The sequence below is a fragment of the Schistocerca cancellata genome, unplaced genomic scaffold, assembly GCF_023864275.1.
Source record: "Schistocerca cancellata isolate TAMUIC-IGC-003103 unplaced genomic scaffold, iqSchCanc2.1 HiC_scaffold_685, whole genome shotgun sequence".
In the NCBI taxonomy this organism is placed as follows: Eukaryota; Metazoa; Arthropoda; class Insecta; order Orthoptera; family Acrididae; genus Schistocerca; species Schistocerca cancellata.
The window spans coordinates 12501-22500 of record NW_026046696.1 but is presented as its reverse complement, the minus strand read 5'-3'; the positions used below and the strand labels follow the sequence as shown (position 1 = coordinate 22500).

Sequence of the window (10000 nt, the reverse complement as noted above, 5' to 3'; positions counted from 1 at the left end):
ATCCTTCCGGTGTCCGGGCCTGGTGAGGTTTCCCGTGTTGAGTCAAATTAAGCCGCAGGCTCCACTCCTGGTGGTGCCCTTCCGTCAATTCCTTTAAGTTTCAGCTTTGCAACCATACTTCCCCCGGAACCCAAAAGCTTTGGTTTCCCGGAGGCTGCCCGCCGAGTCATCGGAGGAACTGCGGCGGATCGCTGGCTGGCATCGTTTATGGTTAGAACTAGGGCGGTATCTGATCGCCTTCGAACCTCTAACTTTCGTTCTTGATTAATGAAAACATACTTGGCAAATGCTTTCGCTTCTGTTCGTCTTGCGACGATCCAAGAATTTCACCTCTAACGTCGCAATACGAATGCCCCCGCCTGTCCCTATTAATCATTACCTCGGGTTCCGAAAACCAACAAAATAGAACCGAGGTCCTATTCCATTATTCCATGCACACAGTATTCAGGCGGGCTTGCCTGCTTTAAGCACTCTAATTTGTTCAAAGTAAACGTGCCGGCCCACCCAGACACTCAATAAAGAGCACCTTGGTAGGATTTCAACGGGGTCCGCCTCGGGACGCACGAACACGCACGAGGCGGTCGCACGCCTTCGGCTCGCCCCACCGGCAGGACGTCCCACGATACATGCCAGTTAAACACCGACGGGCGGTGAACCAACAGCGTGGGACACAAATCCAACTACGAGCTTTTTAACCGCAACAACTTTAATATACGCTATTGGAGCTGGAATTACCGCGGCTGCTGGCACCAGACTTGCCCTCCAATAGATACTCGTTAAAGGATTTAAAGTGTACTCATTCCGATTACGGGGCCTCGGATGAGTCCCGTATCGTTATTTTTCGTCACTACCTCCCCGTGCCGGGAGTGGGTAATTTGCGCGCCTGCTGCCTTCCTTGGATGTGGTAGCCGTTTCTCAGGCTCCCTCTCCGGAATCGAACCCTGATTCCCCGTTACCCGTTACAACCATGGTAGGCGCAGAACCTACCATCGACAGTTGATAAGGCAGACATTTGAAAGATGCGTCGCCGGTACGAGGACCGTGCGATCAGCCCAAAGTTATTCAGAGTCACCAAGGCAAACGGACCGGACGAGCCGACCGATTGGTTTTGATCTAATAAAAGCGTCCCTTCCATCTCTGGTCGGGACTCTGTTTGCATGTATTAGCTCTAGAATTACCACAGTTATCCAAGTAACGTGGGTACGATCTAAGGAACCATAACTGATTTAATGAGCCATTCGCGGTTTCACCTTAATGCGGCTTGTACTGAGACATGCATGGCTTAATCTTTGAGACAAGCATATGACTACTGGCAGGATCTCCCCCTGCGGGTTCGGGGGTTAGAATAGGCCCGCGGTATTCCTGCCTGTCGTAAGAGGCGACTAAAAGGGGTCTCAAACGTTTCGGCCTTATGTGATGGTCCCCTCTCGGGTTTGACCTCCATCTATCCAAATTATTCCGAAGAGCGAGCCAATTGGGGAAGGGCACCTTACATGGTGCACTGTATCCTTCGTGCAATTAGACCTCTTGCCGTCTTTCTCGTCGTTGCGATGGTGTCCCGCTCGTTTTCGATCTCATGGGCGATTACCACGCTGCACTCTGCAGTGTTTCTTTTAACTGTGACGACGACCTCGGCCATTTTTGCACCTAAGATCCAGCACGGTAGCCAGTCCGTTGTGGTGGGGTCGCCATGTACCCTCTTGGTTGTAGCCCCCTGACAACACAGGGATCGCTCTACTGATGCCTGCGCCGTTCACTCCCCACGTATGCCAAGGAGTAGATGCCCATCTCCCTGGGGCATCGGGACTCCCGGCAATGGCCATCCTGCCAGGTGGCCTTTGCTGTGGCTGGGTGGCGCCCGTGGGGAGGGCCCTTGGTCGGAGTAGGTGGCATCAGGGCGGATGACCCGCAATGAAGCGTGGTACATCATCTCTTGCTGGCGGCCAGCCGTCAGCAGTCTCTAAGCGTTCCAAGGCTCAATTCAAGGCTAATGTGTATGACCCCAAATCGTTCCCCTCCCTGGCCACACCATGGGAGGAACGAAGGGCTATGAATGAGAGCGAAAGATACTCGCCCCGGTATCTCGTCTGTACCAGAGCTGACGGGGAATCTTTTATGTCCGTGAAGCCTCAGTTCTTTGTAGAGCATTTAGAGGACAAGTTTGGGGAGGTGGAGGGCTTGTCTAAAATGCGCTCTGGGTCAGTACTGATACAAACGGCATCCTCCGCCCAGTCCCGCAGGTTACTTGCTTGTGACAAGTTGGGGGATGTTAACGTTTCTATTACGCCACATAAGAGTTTAAATATGGTCCAGGGTGTTATTTTCCATAGGGATCTCCTTTTGCAGTCTGATGACGAGCTGCGCGCCAACTTAGAACGTAGAGGTGTTCATTTCGTCCGGCGCGTTCATCGGGGTCCGAGGGACAATCAGGTTGCTACCGGTGCCTTCATCTTGGCCTTCGAGGGTGATACGTTACCGGAAAAGGTCAAGGTGATGGTCTACCGATGTGACGTCAAGCCCTATATCCCTCCCCCGATGCGGTGCTTCAAGTGCTGGAAGTTCGGCCATATGTCTTCCCGCTGCACTTCCAGCCTCACATGTCGAGATTGCGGACGCCCGTCTCATCCCGATACTCCATGTGCCCCGCCTCCCATCTGCGTCAACTGCGGGGAGCACCATTCACCTTGCTCGCCTGACTGCACAGTCTTTCAGAAAGAGCGCAAAATCATGGAATATAAGACCCTGGACCGGCTGACCTATACTGAGGCCAAACGGAAATATGACAGACTCCATCCTGTGAGAATGACATCTTCGTATGCAGCTGCTACAACAACTGTGCTAGCTCCATCAGTTGCGAGACTTCCAGCCAGCTCGATAAGCAGTACGACTCCTTCTGCCCCCTTGCCCGTGGGGGGCTCTCCCCAACCGGTTGCTCCTGCACCACCTACCTCAGGAGCAACCTCCTCCCACCCGTCGGGGACGTCCGTCCCCGCTTCTCAGCCGGAGAAGCGCCTAACTTCTTCGGCTACTCTCGCCCGTAAGAGTTCCCTTGGGACGCTCCCTTCCCAGGGTTCCCCCAGCGGGAAGGATGACGGCCACCGGTGGCATAAGTCCTCACCAGCAGCCGGGCGTAGGGCTTCACGATCCTCCTCTGTCCCGGAGACTGAATCGGTGAAGCCTTCCCAGCCGGTGAAACCCAAGGTTCAGCGAGAGAAGTCCAAGAGAAAGACCTCTAAGGCTAAAGAACTTGCGGTGGCACCAACCCCACCGCACCTTTCGCGCTCTGCGTCTGAGGATGAAGTCGAGATTCTAGCGTCCGCTGAGGACCTTGATCTCGCTGGTCCCTCAGACGCCATGGATGCCTCTCGTCCGGGTACTGAATCGGTGGCAGTGAGTGAACAAGCGGCGTAAATTGCCTTCCCAGTCCTTTCACGCCTTTCTCAGCCATGGACAATACCATCCTCCAGTGGAACTGCGGCGGTTTTTTCCACCATTTAGCTGACCTCCGCCAACTTCTCAGCCTTCGCCCTTTCTTCTGCATTGCTCTGCAGGAAACTTGGTTTCCGGCGATGCGAACCCCCGCCCTCCGTGGCTATCGGGGTTATTACAAGAACCGAGCAGCTTATGAAAGGGTGTCTGGTGGCGTCTGCATTTATGTCCTTCACACTCTGCACAGCGAGTCTGTCCCTCTCCAGACGCCTTTAGAGGCTGTCGCTGTACGCGTGTGGACGCCACGGGCTGTTACCGTCTGCAGTCTTTACATTCCACCGGATGGTGATGTCTCGCCGCATGTCCTGGCTGCACTGGTCGCCCAATTGCCACCACCTTTCTTGCTATTGGGCGACTTCAACGCTCATAACCCTCTGTGGGGTGGGTCAGTGGCAACAGGTCGAGGCGCCATCATTGAGCATTTATTGTCGCAGCTCGATCTCTCGCTGTTAAATGATGGTGCCTTCACACACTTCAGTGTGGCGCATGGCACCTACTCCGCCATTGACCTTTCAATCTGTAGCCATAGCCTCTTACCGTCTGTCCAATGGAGTGTGCATGACGACCTGTGTGGTAGTGACCATTTTCCGATCTTTTTGTCACTACCACAGCGCCCCTCTTCCGGGCACCCTAGCCGATGGGCTATGAATAAGGCTGACTGGGACTTGTTCTCCTCCACTGCCGCTTTTGAGCCTCTCTCTACCGATGACATTGATGCGGTGGTTCAATCGGTCACCACCGGCATCGTTACTGCCGCCGAATCTGCCATTCCCCATTCCTGTGGGTCCCCTCGGCGGAAGGCTGTGCCTTGGTGGTCGCCTGAGATCGCTGAAGCGATTAAAGATCGCCGGCGGGCGCTCCAGCGTCACAAGCGACACCCCTCCCTCGACCACCTTATCGCCTTCAAACGGCTGCGTGCGCGGGCCCGCCTCCTTATCCGCCAAGGCAAGAAGGAGTGCTGGGAGCGGTATGTGTCCACCATTGGCCTCCATGTCACTCCTTCGCAGGTCTGGGCCAAGATTCGACGCGTCTACGGCTATCGGCCACCTGCCAGCGTCCCTGCGCTCTCACTGAATGGAGCAGTTTGTACTGACTCCGACGTCATTGCCAATCGCTTAGCAGAACATTTTGCTATGAGTTCCGCTTCTGCGAATTACCCCCAGGCCTTCCGCTCCATTAAAGAGCGGATGGAACGTCGGAGCCTTTCGTTTCGCACCAACCACCCAGAATCTTACAATGCTCCATTTAGTGAGTGGGAATTTCGCAGTGCCCTCGCTGCTTGCCCTGATACCGCTCCTGGGCCAGATGGCATCCACTGTCAGATGCTGAAACACCTTTCAGTGGACTGCCAGCGGCGCCTTCTCGATCTTTACAACCGTCTTTGGGTCGAGGGGGAGTTTCCGTCGCAATGGCGGGAAGGCATTGTCATCCCCGTTTTGAAACCTGGAAAGCACCCTCTGGAGGTGGACAGCTACCGTCCCATTAGCCTCACCAACGTTCTTTGCAAGTTGCTTGAACGGATGGTGAGCCGGCGCTTGCATTGGGTACTGGAGTCTCGAGGCCTTCTGGCTCCATCTCAGGGTGGGTTCCGTAAAGGCCGCTCCGCCGCCGACAATCTGGTGAGCCTGGAGTCGGCCATCCGTACTGCCTTTTCCCGCCGTCAGCACCTGGTCGCTGTCTTTTTCGACATGCGGAAGGCGTACGATACGACGTGGCGTCATCACATTCTTTCTACGCTCCATGGATGGGGTCTTCGGGGTCCTCTGCCGATTTTTATCCGCAATTTTCTGTCGTGTCGTACCTTCCGCGTGCAAGTCGCGGCCTCGTATAGTTCCTCCCACGTCCAGGAGAACGGTGTGCCACAGGGCTCTGTTTTAAGTGTCTGTCTGTTTTTAATAGCCATTAACGGGCTTGCTGCGGCCGTGGGAAATTCTGTCTCCGCTTCCCTGTATGCTGACGACTTCTGCCTTTATTACAGCTCTACTGGCATTGCAGCTGTTGAACGTCAGCTACAGGGCGCTATCCGTAAGGCGCAGTCTTGGGCTGTAGCGCATGGGTTTCAGTTTTCGGCAGCCAAGACCCGCGTTATACATTTCTGCCGGCGCCGAACAGTCCATCCGGAGCCGCGGCTTTATCTTGCCGACGAACTCCTTGCTGTGGTGGAGACCCACAGGTTTTTGGGGGTGGTTTTTGATGCCCGGTTGACTTGGCTGCCTCATATCCAGCAGCTTAAACAGACGTGTTGGCGGCATCTAAACGCTCTGAGATGCTTGAGCCACACCCGCTGGGGAGCCGACCGCTCTACCCTGTTACGGCTCTACCAGGCGTTAATCCAGTCCCGTCTGGATTATGGGTGCCTGGCATATGGCTCAGCATCCCCGTCTGCGTTGCGGGTGCTGGACCCAATCCTCCACAGCGGGATACGCCTTGCCACTGGTGCTTTCCGCACCAGCCCTGTGGACAGCTTACTCGTGGAGGCAGGTGTCCCTCCACTGCGGTTCCGGCGCCAACGTTTGCTGGCCGCTTATGCTGCCCATGTTCTAAGCTCGCCCGGGCATCCTAACTATCGTCTCCTGTTCCCGCAGTCAGTCGTCCGTCTGCCGGAACGTCGGCCCCGGTCGGGTTGTCCGATCGCCATACGCGTCAAGGAGCTTCTCTCCGGGCTTGGGCTTGTCCCTGTTCCACCTCCTTTCCGGGCACTTCTGCGTACACCCCCGTGGTGCGTTCCTCGCCCTTGCCTTCGGCTCGACTTGGCACAGGGCTCGAAGGACTCAGTCCCTCCAGAGGCCTTCCGCCGCCGCTTTTATTCCATCCTGGCCACGTATCAGGGCTCTGGCATTGTTTACACCGACGGCTCGATGGTTGCTGGTCGAGTCGGGTATGCGCTCACTCTAGGGAACCATTCCGAACAACGTTCTTTGCCGGCTGGCTGCAGCGTTTACACTGCTGAGCTGGTCGCCATCTTTCGAGCCCTAGAGTATATCCGCTCCTGCTCAGGTGAGTCGTTCGTTATCTGTAGCGATTCCCTGAGCAGTTTACGAGCACTCGACCAGTGTTTTCCTCGTTCCCGTCTGGTGATGGCTATCCATGAGTCCCTGCATACTCTTGCGCGTTGCGGCCGCTCTGCGGTCTTCGTGTGGACCCCAGGCCATGTTGGGATCCCCGGCAACGAGAATGTTGACCGGCTGGCGAAAGAGGCTACTAGTGCACCACCTCTGGACGTTGGCCTCCCGGAGACCGATTTGCGGGCGTTCCTACGCCGCAAAATTCTGGACCTTTGGGACACTGAATGGCGCGCCCTGCCTTCACGCAACAAACTTCGGGCCATCAAGGGGGCTACCGGTGTGTGGCGCTCCTCCTTGCGGGTTTCTCGCAAGGAGTCTGTTGTCCTCTGCCGGCTGCGCATTGGGCACACTCGGCTTACCCACGGCCACTTATTGCGCCGTGAGGATGCGCCTCTATGTCGCTGCGGCTCCGTTTTATCCGTGGTTCATGTTTTATTGGAGTGTCCGTTTTTAGCTGCGCTCAGGCAGTCGTTCGCACTGCCTGACTCGCTCCCTGCCCTTTTAACAGATGACCCGGCTATGGCTGACTTAGTTTTACGTTTTATTCGGGCAGGGGGTTTTTATTCTTTACTCTGAGTGTTTCTATTTTTATCTTATTGTTTTGTGTTGATTCTGGCCTTTGGCCTCCGGTTTTAAACTGATTTTTTAATGTGTTTCTAGTGGTTGGCTTTTCCTTTTTTATTTCTCTGGTCGGCCAACCACCGTCACACTCTGTGTGCTTTTAGTTCGTTTTGTCTTGTCTTTGTCTCAGTTTCTCTTGTCCTGTATCGTCTGTGATCTCTTTTGTTCCTCGTTTTTATTCTCTGTGGGTGTTCTTTGTCTTTGGAAAAAGGGACCGATGACCATAGCAGTCTGGTCCCTTTACTCCCCCAAACCAACCAACCAACTGGCAGGATCAACCAGGGAGCTGCGTCAACTAGAGCTGAGCAGCCGGCCGCCCGGGAGTGTGTCCCAGGGGCCCGCGCGAACACGCAAGCGTCCGCTCAATTATTCTGCAAACAGGAGGAGGCTGAGCTCCCCTGCACAATACACCTCGAAACCCTCTCAGGTCCCGGCGGCGCGCAGCGCCGTCCTAAGTACTTGGTCGGGTTCGAGAGAGGCGCAATCGCCCGGAGTTAGGCGAGTAGACGCTTTAGGTGCGACCACCCGTGCTCCCAACTGAGCTTGCCGCTGCCGACAGAGGCCCGGGAGCGTGCTGTCGTGGCATTGCCGGCGGGAGACAACACGCGCCACCTACGGTGACCGGCAGCTCCAACGCCAGCGCCACAGAAGGGCAAAGGCCCCACGTGGGTGCCGAAGCGAACTCTCCCAGCACAGCGCACGTGCCAACACGTCTGCACAACTGCGATACAAACCACCAGCGAGAACCGCTGGGGCGACCGAGCAGCAGACGGCGTCGCGGCGCCGAGTGCCGGGCGGCGGCGCATCCTCAACGCACACAGTCCTCAGTCGGACCAGCACACTGCAGATGTCCACCGCGCTTCGCACCGGGCCCGCGAGGACCCACTTTGGCCGCCCGGCGCCGCGCGCAGGGTGCCCCGGCGCGCAGCTGCGCCGCCTGCCGCGTCCGTCGGCCGGCGCGCCTGCCACTGGGCGCCCCCACCAGCCGGCTGTAGCGCGTGCGCCCACGCACCGCGCGGCCAGCACGCCGGGCGGCCCCCCCTCACCGGCCGGGGACGGTCCCACCCAGCCACCGCCGCGTATCGCTTCACACACAGATTTGCCCTTACTGATTTACCTCCAGCAACAACAACCGCACCACAATGGGTTTACCAGTTGTTCATTTGCGTTGCGTCACGTCACCAGCAAACGTAGACGTCCATCCCAGTTTGCAAATGCAACGATTATTGCATACCTGTCTGTTAGGTGTCACGACACACTACGTCTGCCCACATACACGCAACAAAATGTGCACGACTAGAGAACACGTGGGAGGTGGCCCCCTACGTATGCGATGTCCATTACGAGACCGACTGTCAACCAGCATCTGTACCATGTCGCAGATGTGGAACGCGGTGCACCATGCTATCACACTGTGTGAGAAGAGACGACTACGTTTGAATACACGCGCCACTACATCAACAGACGGCTCATGCTGATCGCCATCCAGGGCGTCCGTTACTCCCACACGTCTCTATGGCGTACCACACTGCAATGTAGCTGTTATGGGGAGACGGCACGTGGCTGAGTGCACAACATTTGGACCGTATGGTTCGCTGTTGTTGGGCGCAGTCGTACGGTCACACATGTGCCACAGCGTATCATTCAGTACATACGGACCTATGTGCAGTACAATGTGAGGATTAAGCTTACGATATCAGCGGACAGTGGACACAGGCCGTACCACGACGTAGACTGAGCGCTTCGACATGCGAATGCCAGTGAACAGCTGCGAAGGGCATTGAACACGCAAGCACCTGAACGACCAGCGTGCGAAGGCAGGGTGGAGGGGGGGGGGCGATGTACATCCTGCAGTTGTCCACATTACAGTGTACAGCGGGAGCATGTAAAAAGTAAGCAACACTTGCGAAGTGTTCAACATGAAACGACACACAAGAGGGTGGGCGGTGCGAGTAGCGAACTATATTCAGAGGGTTGTGGTTAGACAACACTAGATTAATGTAACGTGTCATATGCCAATTACAGAGCAGGTTAAGGCACAACGTGGGTTAGGTTAAGGCACAACGTGGGTTAGGTTAAGGCACAACGTGGGTTAGGTTAAGGCACAACGTGGGTTAGGTTAAGGCACAACGTGGGTTAGGTTAAGGCACAACGTGGGTTAGGTTAAGGCACAACGTGGGTTAGGTTAAGGCACAACGTGGGTTAGGTTAAGGCACAACGTGGGTTAGGTTAAGGCACAACGTGGGTTAGGTTAAGGCACAACGTGGGTTAGGTTAAGGCACAACGTGGGTTAGGTTAAGGCACAACGTGGGTTAGGTTAAGGCACAACGTGGGTTAGGTTAAGGCACAACGTGGGTTACGTTAAGGCACAACGTGGGTTACGTTAAGGCACAACGTGGGTTACGTTAAGGCACAACGTGGGTTACGTTAAGGCACAACGTGGGTTACGTTAAGGCACAACGTGGGTTACGTTAAGGCACAACGTGGGTTACGTTAAGGCACAACGTGGGTTACGTTAAGGCACAACGTGGGTTACGTTAAGGCACAACGTGGGTTAGGTTAAGGCACAACGTGGGTTAGGTTAAGGCACAACGTGGGTTAGGTTAAGGCACAACGTGGGTTAGGTTAAGGCACAACGTGGGTTACGTTAAGGCACAACGTGGGTTACGTTAAGGCACAACGTGGGTTACGTTAAGGCACAACGTGGGTTACGTTAAGGCACAACGTGGGTTACGTTAAGGCACAACGTGGGTTACGTTAAGGCACAACGTGGGTTACGTTAAGGCACAACGTGTGTTAGGTTAAGGCACAACGTGGGTTAGGTT

At 55.7% G+C, this 10000-nt stretch overlaps 1 non-coding gene across 1 annotated transcript in view; it reads right to left on the bottom strand.

Annotated features, from left to right (window-relative positions):
• LOC126139606 (small subunit ribosomal RNA) overlaps positions 1-1327 on the bottom strand; it is a 1907-nt gene extending 580 nt beyond the window's left edge. Inside the window, exon 1 of the ribosomal RNA XR_007528680.1 lies at positions 1-1327. This exon is cut by the window's left edge and continues 580 nt beyond it. This is a non-coding gene — a ribosomal RNA (small subunit ribosomal RNA).
• Positions 1328-10000: the final 8673 nt, after the last annotated feature.